Source organism: Vicugna pacos, chromosome 4 (genome assembly GCF_048564905.1).
Source record: "Vicugna pacos chromosome 4, VicPac4, whole genome shotgun sequence".
In the NCBI taxonomy this organism is placed as follows: Eukaryota; Metazoa; Chordata; class Mammalia; order Artiodactyla; family Camelidae; genus Vicugna; species Vicugna pacos.
The window spans coordinates 56,839,622-56,854,665 of NC_132990.1; the positions used below are offsets into that span (position 1 = coordinate 56,839,622).

The window sequence follows — 15,044 nt, forward strand, 5'->3', positions numbered from 1 at the left end:
TTGTTTTTTGTGTGTGTGTTGTTGTTGTTTTGATTTGGGGGTAAGGGAGATTTAGTTTTTTGTGAATAGGAATGTTTTTATTTTAAACATGGAAATAACAAAGAAGTTAACTTTTTTTTTTTTTTTTAATTTAACTAAAGAACCAAACTTTTCGGCACAGCTATGCAGCTTGCGGGCCAGACGAGGAAGTCCTCTTCACCCTTTTGTTGCTGTCAAATTGACACATTATCTGTCTCACAAATAATTTCTGTTAGGATGGGCTGGCTTTTGTGTGTGATTTTAAAATCTGTGTTCTGTTTTTGTTTGCTTTTGGGGTGTTTTTTTTTTTTTTTTTTTTTTTTGCTGGGGGTGGATTCTCATTTATTTTGCGGGACAAGGGGATGTGCTTGAATCCCATCCCTTTGGTGAGAGTGTTCAAGAAATACTTATATCCTACAAGGAGCCTGGAGAACTACTTTTTTTTTTTTTTTTTTAATCTAGCTGCCAGCTGCTCTGTTTCCCCGTATTAGCTTTTTCAGGAGGGAGCAGCTTAGACTAAATCTAAGTCTACATTTATAATACGTTCTGATTGTGAACAAAGGGTTTCGTTCCAAAAAGTAGAACTTTCCTTGAAGCCTAGGTTTTAGAAGCCTGTGTGTGTGTGTGCTTGGATGTGTGCGTGTGTGCGCGTGCGTTTGTGTATGTGTGTGAGTCCTTTGGTTTTCATGTTTTTGTTTTTTGTTTTGTTTTGTTTTTTTAACTTGGAAGGGTTGGGGGAGGGGGGGAGAAAGGGAAAGGGAATTGCCGAGATGACAGTGTCCCACACAGCTTCAAATAAAATCCATGGAAAGATATTGCATTTGTGGAATAAGTACTTACTTGAAAAGCATGTTCTTCTTTTATTTTCTTGCTGTTAAGAATTTTTATTTGTAGGGAGTTTGTTTTAATTTAATTTTTTTTTTTTAGGGATGGGGGCCATCATGTGGAAACCAGAAAATGGGGAAAGTGTGAACTATTGAGACAAAGATTCATTTTGTGTCCATATTTGTTTTTAATTGGCCTCATTTCAAATGTACTAAACAGTTCCATACCTGGATTGGGTGTTTGTAATGGTTACCAAAAAAAACAAACAAAAAAAAGGAAAAAAAAAAAAAAGAATGACAGAAAAAGGAAAAAAAAAAAGAAAATAATTGTGACATGCTTTTATCACTACTTTATTTTTCAAATAACATGTAAATATTGTAATCCATTGGATTTTGTTTTGCTAACCTGTTAATAAAAATATGGGACCATTATCCTTTTAACAAGGCTAGAATGTCATTTTTTTCTTTTTTCAAACATATACCTGATATTTTGTGGCCGCACATTTTGGATGCATTATTATAATTCTGTTGACTGTAATGACATAGAATTTACAACATTTTTTTTGTTTAATTTATACAGAGGACATTTTTTTTCAGAGCTTGAGAGAAAAAAATAAATAGTGAAATGATAACCTATTGACTCCAATAGTCAGTATTTCCCGATACTTGATAAAAAGATAGGGAGATCCTGAGTTCTTGAAGCCAAGGGTTAAAAAAAAACAACAAAAAACACACAAGTAGGTTATTCAAGTTGTTTGCAACATACATTTTGTAATGAAATGTGAGAAATTAATAAAGAATTTTTTTCACATGTGTCTATGTGCATCTGTTGTAAATCATTTACAGATATGACTACAGATATGAAATGTAGAAATTATATAGTATTGCCTTTCAGTGCATGTACATGAGAGATATTTCAAGCCATTGAATCTACACCGTTGCAGGAAGCAAAGGTAAAATTAAGGTGAGGTGTGAGCTGGGATTTTAAAATGTTAATATTTCTGCATCAGATATTTATCATCAACTGGGGGAATTTTATGGAGGGAATGTTTTCCTTCAAAAACATGAATCAAAGTGGTGTATGAGGCTTCAGAAGGAGGAAACACCAGTGAGTAAACATCATCTGGGGACCCTGAATCCATGAGCACAGTTATTTTAAACTAACTGCAAGTCACAACCACTGCCACAAACTATCTTGCTATGCATCCTGCACCAGTAATTATCATCATTAACTTATTCTTTGAGCTACCCTGTTATAAATCAAAGGAAAATTTAATAGTCATGAAACCCAGAAGAGTAAATTTAAATCAACAGCACTGATTTTTAAATTCAGCTGATTTATAGTGTCTGCCTTCACTAGCGTCAAGAGAAGAATGGCTCATGTCCAGAGTCCAGCCTAAAAATTTGGTTCTCACCCTTTCTTGTCTTTATCTTCTTAACAAAAGAAAGATTTTAAGCGACTTTTACAACTAGAGAAAGCAGAGGAAAATGACTGAATAGTAAATTATATAAATACATTCCATGAGCCTATACGTAAGCTACATATTTGGCTCTGAGCTTCCTGGGAGGCATTGCAAAAAAGGGTCAATCAAGAATCACATTCTTTGGGGTGAGGGTATAGCTCAGTGGCAGAGTGCGTGCTTAGCATGCACGAGGTCCTGGGTTCAATCTCCAGTACCTCCATTTTAAATAAGCCTAATCCTGCCCCCCCCCATATCACATTCTTAGTAACTTTAATTATTGAATGCTCCAGAGAAATTCAACCTCTTCTAGAACTACAGGTTGAGAAGTTTCCTCTGTGTTTTCCTAAAGGAGAGGAAGTGATGTAATGGAGTTACGCATTGTAAAGCAGCGTTACTCCTCTCTCATGGCCTCCGTCAAATATTTATTTAATGAAGAGTGTTTTTCTTGAGTTCATGTCTAATCCATATCCCCACTTGGTTTTGCGTAGAGGAAGAGGGGTATACTGATAAATTAGTCATGGTAGCAACTGCGTGATAAGAGGTTTAATTCTGACACACATTCCCCAGTGAGGGTCAGTGGGAAATGCCCTTTCATCGAGTGGTTCAGGAGCCCCAGCTCCTCCATCTGATGATGCTGCCTTCTCAACACAAGAATCCTGGGGTCATTGCTGAGAGATTGGAGGTGACCTACTCAAATGCCTCACAGGCTAGCCCTGATCATACAACACCCCCTACCCAGAAGGGGGCTGGAAAGGATGTGGTCTTGTCCACCAATGTGCCCAGGAAGGACTCATGAGCAGGTAACCTCTACCATAATCAGGAACTTAACAGATGTGTGCTTTTGGACTAGGGGAGATAGAAACCCTCTGTTTAGAAAGCACAGGATGCTGGTCCCATTACCCATGCACTTAACCAATAATTTTTTTTTAATGGAGGTACTGGGGATCGAACCCAGGACCTCGTGCATGCTAGGCATGCTCTTTCCTATTGAGCTACACCCACCCCCACCCCTTAACCAATATTTTTGAGCAAATACTTGGTGCTAGCAACAAACAAAACAGACAGAGCACTTGCACCTGTCTCCAAGAGCTCATAAGTAGCGAGGATAGAGCTGTGGCGTGGGAGAAATGACTACCTGAAGATGCTGCGGCTTCCTGGACCAATAGCCTCCTGTTTTGAAGGGTTTGCACCCCCATCCCCACCATGTTGGTGCTGGCATCTCTGGGGAAAGAGCCTTGACTGTGAATGCGTCTTTTTCTGTGTCTAAAAGCACACATCTGACTTAGGGAGGCATATGAAGAACTGGTTACTCACATATCTGGTGAGCATTCAGCCCTAAGCATAGTAAACACAGCTATAGGCTGTGCTCTTTCCTTGCAACTCGCCATATTTCAGGGCTGGTGTGTGACGGGCGACAGCACCTGATCACAGAGACCATAAGGTGCTTCAAAGACTGTGCTCATCACTTCTTGGAAACAGGATTTTTTCCAAACACCCTGCCCTGTACTGGCCATTCCCTCTGCCTTCAGTACTGACCGCCTTTCCTTTACTGGAAATCACCTGTCCTTTTACGACATCCTAAATGTAACGTCTGACGTGGAGCCTTCCCTGCCCTCCTACATGTCACAGGCCGTAGATGGGCACCCTACTTGTCACCTGTCCCCATCTTCGTAAACACTTACTGAAGATGCGTCGCTTCTCCCCCCACCCCCACCCAGACTCAGGCTTAAGTCGCTGAGACACATTGCTGTCAGATGCAGCTAGCCTTTTTAAATTCAAATATATTCCTGTTGATACCAAGTGTTAGTTCTCATCTGATTTGGCATCAATGTTACATTTTCTTTCAGAGCTTGAGATTGCTTTTTTAAATATCTAAGTAAAAATATGCAGCTTGGTAGATGAAAAATGTCTTTGTCTGAAATGCTGGGCCCTCTCCCTGAGAAAACGTCAGAGAACTGACACCACCACTACCCCCTCGACAGCTCACGTTGGCCGTCCTCCTCCTCTTCTGCTGTCCAGAGGTGAACAGGAATGGACGGAGAGGTCCACTGGGGCCAAAGATTAGACATCAGTGGTGGCCAGCCACGGGGCAGGGCGGGGAGGCGGGGTAGCAGCAGCCAGCACTGGCAGCGGTGGAGGCGGGGATGTGCGGCTGTGACAAGTTGGGTAGATGATTGTGTCAAGATGCATATTGGCGAAAGCATGCAGGCAAGAGTAGGGATGGGAGCTTGAGAGGCAGGTCTGAGGGAAGGCTTCCTCTTGGAATCCGAGAGATTTGGACGTGTTCATTATACCCGAGGGAAGGAGTTACGGCAGCTGCAGGGTCACTGACAAGCAAGCTCACCTTGGGATCCAGGGCACAGCAGAGCTTTGCAAAGAAGAGGGGCCCTTTGTCCCCCGGAGGAGAAGTAAGAGGAAAGGGGGTGTGCTCTAAATGCGTCTGCAGGTGAGGAGGTGCAGGGGTCCCTGAGTTCGTGCCAACAAACTTGGTCTTGGAGGTGGAACCCAAAGTGAGGGGTGGGGGTGGGTCGGAGGAGAGGCGGAGATTCGGAGCTGCTCTTGAGGGTCAAGTAGAAGAGGACCGAATAGAGGGAACAGGGAGGCTGAACAGAACCGAAAACAGTTATTATCTTCTCCCTATGACAGAAAAGGCTTACTCAGAGGATCCGGGGTGACAGATCATCTACTAGAACTTCCCTTACAATACCCCACCCTCTGCCCCCCAAACACACATACAAACCACCACCACCACCAACCCCCCCCCAGCAAAGAGAGGAAGAGGCAAGCGACAGACTACGCTCTTGGAATCAGAGGGGACGCTTCCTTTCCCCGCCTACTTAATTATCTGGCTTTTTGAATGAGGGGTGGAAAGCAAACTTGCCTTTTTTCTATTCACAATTTCCCTCTTGAGTTTGCTCCCATTAATGAAGCAGCTTAGTTTGGTTTAGCCGACTGCATGCATGACTTCCAAAAACCACATCACAATGCGGGAGGAATGCAGCCTCCAGCAACGCGCCAGCGGCCTCACCACATTGTTTAAAGAGCGGAGCAGGGGCAGCTCCAGTGCCTCTGAAATCCATTTAAGATGTGTGAAAACACGAGATTGAAATGCTGACCTTTCCCTCGAGCTGACAGAACCCACTCCAGGGGGCTGTTTGGAAGACCGCAGCTGCAGGCCTGGGCCCATCCGAGACTCCCCAGGCCTCTGGCTCCCAGGGGCCCGTCCAGCTGGGAAGCCCTGCCTCTGTGTCCTCCGATCCCACCAGGGCATTGAGCCCAAGGCTGCTGGGCATTTTGGAAGGGGAGACGTGCTGAAGGAACAGTCACGCAGGGCAGAAGAGGAGGAGGGTTATCCAAGGGCAAAGAGAGGAAAAGAGGAAAACCTTATCTAAACCGTGTGGGTCCAGGTCTGCGGCCACCCCCCGCCTTTTCAGATTCGGGTCAAGGAAGGAACTCTACCCAGATGGGCTTTCTGACGCTAACCCAGGTGCCAAAATATTTGAGGCATCGCAGGGCAGAGGGTTGGGCACGGAACTTGGAATTTGGTGAACATGACTGAATCTTCATTCTGTGAAGTGAAAATTCACAGAATTTTGTGACTGAAGACGATGGATAAATAGAGCAGAGCTGGTTAAGAGTGGCGTCTCTGTAGCCAGGCTGCCTCGGTTCAAATCCCAACGCCTCCACTTACTGTGCGGCCTTGGGACGTCAAGGTAGCCTCGCTCCGCCTCAGCTTCCCACCTGTGTGGTTGGGAAGAAGAGTGCCCGGTCACTCGGCAGGAGGGAAAGGGGCAGGACACAGCCACTAGATAAATGAAGACGGGGTGCGGTTGCTGGGATGCGATAAAGTCCGGGTGGAACCAGCTGAGGCCAAGGAGGCTTCAAGAATAGTGTGGTCATGGACCCTTAGCTCATTGTACCTTCACTGTGATACTAAAACTCACTCCTCCTTACCCCATGACAGCTCTGAGATGGGCCATGAAAGGCCAAAGAGCGGGCAGTGGCACAGTTCCTGGGAGATCCCCACCCTTCCCCAAATTAGCAAGAATCTTCCTCCCACTTATTAGCGCACGAAGTTACTCAGCCCATAAAACCCAACAACCCTACACCCTGGGGCTGCCCTCGTTTTCTGAGCCAGTCCACATTCTGCCTCTAGAGTGTGTGTCTCTCTCAACAAACTCACTTTTGCTTTGCTTTGACTTGCTCTTGGATTCTTTCCTGTGCGAAGCCAAGGACCCTTACCCATCCTGAGGGCTCCTGGGGGTTCCAGGCTGTGACACTGCCCTCTTGTACAACACTTGGGCCATCAGCTTAACCTCCCTACATCTCGGTTTCCCCATCTGTGTGATTGGGAGTGAAAATGCCTAGTCACATACGTGTTACGAATAGGATTAACTATGCAAAGCCCTTAGCGCAGCGCCTCTCCCATGATCGGTGCCCAACTCAAGTAACCCATCACCATCCTCACCATCGTGGCTAACTCTCTAACAACTCAGGACCTTTGTTCCCCCATCTGTAGAGAGGACACAATGCCATCTCTCTCTTAAAGTACCTCAGATGAAAGCAGGTGACAAAGAAGGGGATGTTTGGCCCATGGTAGGCCGTTGACATGTGGCCACTGAATCTACATCTAGTGATTTTCCTCTTGCTGGGCCCTGCAAAAACGTGAAGGATTTCTTCAGACCTAATGTGTGGCAACAGAGGATTTCACTTACAGCTTGAGCTCCTGGGTTTGAGTGCCAGGTTCTCCTCTTCTTTACTCTGAAACCTTAGGTTTTTAGCCTTTCCCTTCGTCATAAAATAATCGCATGAAAGTGCAGGGAGATACAGCAGTTCGTGGGCTGGAGGAGAGCCACAGACTGTGAAACGCATGCTCCTTGTGGGCAGAGGCTCTTAGACTTCCCGTCACGCTTTGCACACCTATGAGCACACCTGCCCCTTGTGAGCATGCTCAGTCAGTATCTGTGGCCCGACTGCCCGAGAGGTGAGGCAGGAGAGCATCAGTACCGATTTCTGAGAGGCGGTGTGGCCAAAAGGGACCTCACAATCTCACCAGCAGCTCAGCTGGGTCAGGTTGGTGCTCATCTCCTCAAAGCTTTCACGTCAGATGAGCAAGTGCCACTCTTGTATATAAGACTTAACTTTTATTTTAGGGCAATTCTCTTCAAGTCTTCTAGAACCTAAAGCATTGCTCTGCAAAATACTTCTCCGCAGGGGTTCAGAGGGTACTTTTAAAGCCACTCGTCCTGGGTCCCACCTTCTCCTACTTGCCATGGCCAGGAAAGTGTCTTCTCCAGAACCCACGTGATAGCTAGCATGCTTTGGTGGACGCCACATGAGGAGACGTCTGGTTTCTATGAATTATCCTAAATCAGTCATTCAGTCTGGCCAGAGCCAGAAATCTAGTCACTGTCCTGGTTTAAACGTAAGCAGCATGAGCCTGGAAAGAGGCTGGACGATTCTGGACCTTGGAAACAAAGGTTCCAGGCCATTAAAGTACATCTCCTTCTTCTAGCAAATTCACGCTCATCCTTCAGGGCTGGACCTACGTGCCACGTCCTCTGGGCGGGGCTCGCTAGTCCCCAGGGCTAGGTGACGTTTCCCTCCCAGGTGCCTCTGAAGCCTTCAGGGCTTACTGAGAGCCCCGCGCTGAGGACTCAGAACGGAGACGTTCTGCCCACTTGTGAGCCCCTCCCCTCCACAGTGAGGGAAGGCCGTGTCCCACTGGTTGGCTGTGTCCCCAGTGCTTGGTAGTGTGCCTGGAACCAAGGAGGCTGGTTTGAGTGAGGACGCTGTGTGCTGCAAGTAAAGGGAAATCCCAACGCAAACTCCAGCAGGCCTAAACAACGAGGGAGTGTATGATTTCACCAAGTCAGAAGTCCAGATACACGGTAGGAAGCACATGCAGGGGGATCAGGGGCTCGGTGATGTCGCCCAGGTTCTGTTCTGATTCTTTTCTCTGACCACCATCAATATCAGCTCCACCCTGAGGCTGGGTCCCCTTGTGGTTACAGCATGGCTTTCGCATGCCACATATTTTATTTCTCACATCTAGAAGGGAAACTTCTTCCCAAGCATAGCGTATAAAAGCTTTCTTGTAAGCTCATTGGGTCAGCATCACTTGGCCCACACATACAGCCCTGGACTTCTGCCAGGTAACCACCATCATCTGATTGTCTTAGGCTAATCATGGTTTCCATCTGGGATAGGAATGGAATGGGAGAGAAATCTGGGTTCAATTAGGAAGGAGGAAAGCGGGGCTAGATGTTGGCTATACAACCAGCAGTACCCCTTACATAGGTGCTGGATAATTATTTGGTGACTAATGTAATAAACATTGAGAGCGTGCCCTGGTGCTCCGAGGGGCTGTTCCAATGCGGAAATCCATCGACAAAGTAGGAGGGGCCGAGGCTCTGATGGTGGTTCTCTCCGCACCGCAATGCCCTCATCTTTAGGAACCGTTTGCTGATCTGGGCACAGCTGAGTCCTTTTCAGTCTGATGCTTCTACTCCTCAGCCATCTCTTAGCTCAGAAAGGATACTGGTGAACTTCTCCAGCCACAGGAAAATATTTCGAGAGTCTAGTGGAGAGTATCCATATCTCCCCCATCTCAGCCCGTTTCCTTGACTCTCAAGGGGTGCTTAGCAGACCTGCTGCTCTTGTCTTCCAAACTCCAGCACTCATTTGTTTTCAAGAACTGGAAGTCTCTCTTTGGAGACAATTCATGAATTATAGTCCTTCTCCCCAAGCCTGTGTCCTATAATCTCTCCAACCCGCTTCCCAGGGAGATGGTGGGGGCAGATGGTAATAAGGGCCTTGGGGTCTGATGGGTCTGTTTTAGAACTCCACCTCCCTATTGACTCAGAATGGGACCACTGGAAAATCACTTACCCTCTGAGTCTTTTTTTCCTTGTCTGAGAAATAGTGTCTTTATAAATGAAGCACTGCGTCCCCTACCTCCAAGAAGAGGCTTTTGAAAACTGCCAGAATAGGAGAATTTGGGTTTGGGGAAATTAAGATCTTACAGAGAACTGGGGGCGGGCAGTGGGGGCAATATCTGCAATAAGCCTAGGAACACTCTCATGAATATATATTTTTAATTTTTCCTAAATTAGAGTTTAAAAAAAAAAAGACAAAATGTCAATGACATTTAACACATATTAAGGCATGAATAACAAGTGCTTTCCAATTAATTTCCATTTACCATCCTTTGCTCGTAAGGATATTTTCAACATCACCCGCTCCTTAAGTTTACAGGAAAAAGCCAGAAAGTCAGACTGTAGGTAAGCAGATGGAGAGGAGTTTGTTGAATTGCTTGCTCTCGCTCTCAAGTCTCCAACCACATATACTCATTGTCTTTCTGTTGCTTTGCTCCCCAGAGATCCAGGCTCAAGACACTGCAGAGAACAAATCCCCTGCACCATCTGTCTACACTGGGCCCGCTCCTCCCCTGGGGCTCCCAGCCTCGGGGAAACACCACCACTTACTTACCCAGCCACCCAAGGAGAAACCTGGATCCCAGCCCAGACTCCTCCCGCACACTAGCTCCTCCCCTCCAATAGGTCCCCCTGGTCCAGTCGTCCACTGCATGACAGCCCTTAAGTCCACCTGCCTCTGGCCATGCCCCTTCCAGGTGTGGTGGCTTCGGTTTCATTATTTATCAAGACTACTATAGCCACTTATCTGGTTCCCTCCAGTCCAACCAGGCTGCGCAAGGCCACCAGGTCTGATTCCAACGCTTTCTTTCTTCAAACCTCTCAAGATCCTCGAGCTCCATCCTCCCTGGCCCCTGCTCCATAGAAGCCAGACATAAAGAACACCGTGCAGTCCCCCAAATCATTCCTCACGCTCGGTGGATTCTCCATGCTTTTCCACCCATGGATCCAGTTGCTTGGAATATTTCTGTCTGCCCCAACCTAGCTAATGCCTCTTTGCCTTTAAAAACTCAGCTCAGATTCACCACTCTGTGCAGCAGTTTTTAATTCCATACAATGAGAATAACAAGACCTACCTCATAGGTTGCTGGAAGGAATAAAGGAGTCATCGATATAAAGCAAGAAGAATTGTGCCTGACCATTGGGTAAAGGTTAGCTATCATTATCCTTTCCACGTAGCCTTGACCCTGAACCGTACCCCCTAGATTATGCGCTTCCATATTGCCCCACACTTCCCTCATCACGATCCTTAACAAACTGAGCTCAAATGGAATCACAAGAGAGCCTGAGAGCCTGCCTACGCAGGGCCCTATCCGTCTATGCTCAGAGTAGGGCCAGGAGCACTGAATTGCACGACATAGTGAATGTTAGTTGAATGAACAAATGTTCAGGCCAAGAAGCCCTTTGACCACTGCCTGGAAGTCATCCTGGATGAGTTACAGAAACTCCCTCTCACCAGGGCTTCTGACAAAACATCTCAAGATGTCCGGGCTTCTGTGCCGGCACCCACGAACCAGAGACAAGCCCGTCAGCCCACGGAATTAGCAGCATGACAGGCAGGGTTACTCTCTCCTTCACTTGAAAAAGGAAAAGAAAAACCCATGAAGAGGAAAATGACTTAGTCATCACTGCCAGCCTTGGCAAATCAACATCACTATTACCCACTCCAGAACTCAAGGAGCGACACGTAATTAGGCACAGGCTCAATCAGCAGCACGACGCGGGTTAGGGGAGCGCCCGGGTGTGAGAGGCTCATTTGCACTCGGAAGAGATGGGGATGTTGATTTCAATGCAAACACTGTCTCTCAGGTTCCCAATTAAATATGCACATTAATGTGTCTAAGGCCCTACTTCGGTGAGATGCTTTTTCTGAAAAAGGAGCAGAGAAGCGGTGTGGATGTGTTTTTGAGTGGCAACAGCAGGTTTATTATGACTTGACTTGTTTTCTGATTATAAAAGTAATATATTTTCATTGTAAACACCTTGGAAAATAGAGAAAACAATAAAGGAGAAAATTAAAATCTATAATAATCTTGTACCCTTGGTCCTATCATCCCTTTGATTTGCTCTGTCTCTATTCAGTAACTCACTCAATAAGTGATCTCACCCAGTCCCAGGACTTTAAATGTACCTCTACGCTCATGATTCTCAAATTAGCATCTCCAGCCTCATCCTCTTCACCAAACTCCAGACTAGATGTCAAGAGACAGAGCCCGGTGGATATTTAATAGCATCAGAAACTCAACGTGGCCACAATGGATCTCTTGCTTTCTACCATCTCCTTGCAAAACTCTTTCCTCCTTGGATCTTCCCCACGTTAGTAAATGCCACCATTATCCACCCAGTTTCTTAAGCCAAAAACTTGAGGTCATGCCCTAACCTTCACACACATTTTGTCCATCAGCAACTTGGGCAGACACATCCAGTCCCGAACAATGGGTAAACCTATTTTAACCCTACTTCCCCGAAACATCCCAATTTCTTATATATCCTTCATCTCTACTGCCATCCCCCAGGTGCAAGAGGTCAATACTTTGTCGCCTGGAATTTTGCAAGACCAGTCTCCTAGCCCACTTCTTTGCTTTCTCTGATCCTTGTATGGCAGGTGGAATGCTACCTGGTTATTTTCTCAAGCCTGATACACAAAAGTAGAACCGCAAAACATAAATAATTTAAGGTCTTGATTATCTATGTATCTGCATCCAAGTCAATTGACAGAAATCATCTCCTAATAGCCACTGCAGCAGCAGGAACTGAGCATCTGGATTCTAACATAGCATCCCCAGTTGTGTCACACACTTGGCCAAGAGTAAGCCTGGATCTTTTCATTGGTTCACATTTCTCTCTCTGCTACTGACTGAAGCAACAATTACTTCTTTGATCATTTCGTATCTATATACCAGGAAGAATTTTCAATCGATGGCACAACTGAATCAAAAACATAATTTTAAAAATGTTTCTCTTAATTGAACTTAGTATCTATCTGGTACCCCCATGTTATCCAGGGGCAGAATACTCCAATCTATGTAATACTAAATAAACTGTCACGTAGGGGTTTTCTCTGCCACCTTAAGTTTAAAAACCAGTCAATTTGGATTTTCTCCACTCTTTCCTTCTGCCCATAACCTGAGATTTATCTAAGCTGATAGAGGTAGCAGGGTGGGGAGGGGCTTTATAGAATCCTAGCCCGAGACAGAAAGAGAGGGGGGTGATCTGGTTTATAGCTGTCACCTGTCCTTGGTGGAATCTACTAAGAATTTTGTGTTTTGTGGTCTTTGGTTAATCCACGTTTTTGGTTGGTATGTCCCCTGCCCATCATAAACTCCAGGTGTCAGTTGGTCCAAGCAGCCCATGTGTGAACTTCTGTTAACCACGCCGGACCCTCTTGGGGGCGAAGGGAACTTTCAGACACTCTTCCACGGCATGGGGGCCACGCAAGGCAGGGAGAGCTGGCTTCGGCTCTCTCCTTGTCCTGCTGTCTGCCATTCCATCTCCACTTCAGTCCACCATGCTCCCTCACTTGGGTTGCTTTTGGGGAGCTCTGCACAGGCCCTTTCTGCAGGCTTTCCAAGCCTAACCAAGCATTCTATCAGCTCCTGGCCTGGGATTAAGCTCAGGGAGGAGAGGATTAGTGTGACAGACATGGAGATACGCTGCTGCCCAGATCCCTTTTCATGGAAGGACTTGCTGCCCAGCTGCAGGGAGAGAGCGCAGTCAGCAGATGGTCTCCAGCTGTCAGCTGCTCCAAGATGCAGAAAGCCACCTCCCTCAAGGTCATGCCCTTCCCAGAGCAGCTTGTATTGATGACCGAGCAAGGTGGAGGAATAAAGGTCTAGCCACTCTACCCAACACAGAGTACTTGGATGAGTAATATTTGCTCCAAAGCTTTGCCAGGCTTGCATCCCAATTCAGTTTCTCCCTCTGCCCAGTGTTGCCTTCTTTCCCTTCCTTTCTTGGATGCTGATTCCTAATCAGCATTTTGCACCCTGAACTTCGTCTCAAAGTTACCTGCAGAGAACCCATCCTGGAACGGTTGCTAAGCTGAGCCACATTCAGGGGCCCCGCTCAGAAATCCTCACTGTTCCTTCCCCTAGGGGCCCCCTGTCTCAGCCCAGCGCCTGGAATCCCTATGGATCTGACACAACCAGACCATTAACTTTTAAAATATTATAACGTATTTCTTATTTTATATATTTCTTCATGTTTTTATATTTTTTAATATATCATCACAGAATCTCCCCCAAATCTATTGTAAACATCATAGCATATGGCTTTGGGCATAAGAAAAGCCAAGCTTTTGAGACTCAAAAATCTTTTCTATCTATCTGTTTTCCCTGCCAGGACTTTGAAAAGGTTCTTTGAAACTCAAGATGGAGCATCGATGCCTTTATTCTCTTTTGTTTGGCTGTAGCCTCCCTTCCTTGAGGCAGTGAGCTTAGTCTGCCCTGGCTGCTGCCTGAAATGATAGGAAGTTCCCATATATTAGAAATGTGGAGGTATGTGCGTACAGAAGATGGAAAATATTCGGGCTAACTCAAAATTTTATCCGAGCTTATCTGCCAAATACCTGTAGCCTTCTAAACGCTGCTGAAAACAGTTGGAGCTCGAGTCTGTGCAGGTTCTGAAACCCAGACATGGGAGGTAAAGCTGCAGTAAGGTGAGAGCTCTCTAAAATCATAATTGGCAGTACTTAAAGCTAAAAGATATTCTTGGAATCTCCGAAAAATTGTAAATAAATTCTCCAAAAAAAAAAAAAAGGTGCAAAGTCACCTGAAATAGTAACACACAAGAGTGGGGCACTTATATCTCAGTACATGTATGTCCTTCAGTAGATGGAATTCGAAATGTTAAGCAACAACAGGATAAAGAGTCCCAGAAGCAGATGTAGACGGTCCTATCAGAAAGTCCTTACCCAATGTGTAGGTTGACGAATGCAAAATGTTGGAAGTCTTCTGTTCCAGTGGTGGCCCTCAGGGAGCCACACTGTTTAGTCCATCCCCTAGCATGTGGGCTGCTCCACTGACTCACTTCAAACAACAGGCCTCAGAGGAAGGGATGCTGTGCTGGTTTGGGGCATAAGCCTAAAGAAGACCTATCAGCTTCCACCTCTGTGCCCTCAGGAGCCCCGTGCCCCCAGGCTGGAAGTCTAGCAACAGTGCTGGAGAGACCTGATGGAAAAGCCACAAGGAGAGAGAGGTCCTGAGATTACAGGCCCAGCCTCCCACTGTCCTGCCAACCAAAAACCACCACATAAGTGACCAGTCAGACCAGAAGAACTGCCCAGCTGGGCCCAGCTGAGTTTGAGGAAATAAGAGAAACAATAGAACACCTTCTGTTTTAAGCTGCTAAATTCTGTGGAGGTTTGTTACACAGCTTTCGTTAACTGAAGGACATTGTAGCTTACAGACCTCAAGTCTTCAGGGCGGGCCCTCTAAAATAAGAAATAAATTTACCAGGCGTCTTAATTAAAGCCATTAAACAGTCGGTTCACCTTACTCCTGTGCTGATTCCTGGCTCACCCAACAACCTTCCAAACCCATCCCTGACCCCCAGCTCCTGCCCTGCCCTGCAGTTCTGACTTAGGGGAAAGAAGGCACTAGTGAAAGACTGGCGAGAGCTTTCCTCCTGGCTTGCAGGCGGCCGGCTTCTACTACGTCCTCACAGGGCCTTCCCTCAATGTGTGTGCAGAGAGACAGCAAGCTCTCTGGTGTCTCTTCTTCTAAGGACAATAATCCTGTCATATCAGGGCCCCACCCTTATGGTCTCATTTAACCTTGATCACCTCCTTAAAGGCCCTATCTCCA

General features: G+C 46.2%; 1 long non-coding RNA gene across 2 annotated transcripts in view; it reads right to left on the reverse strand.

The window, feature by feature from the left end:
- The window catches only part of LOC116280334 (uncharacterized), a 190,489-nt gene that overhangs the window by 6,741 nt on the left and 168,704 nt on the right, over nucleotides 1-15,044 (reverse strand). The window lies entirely within an intron of this gene.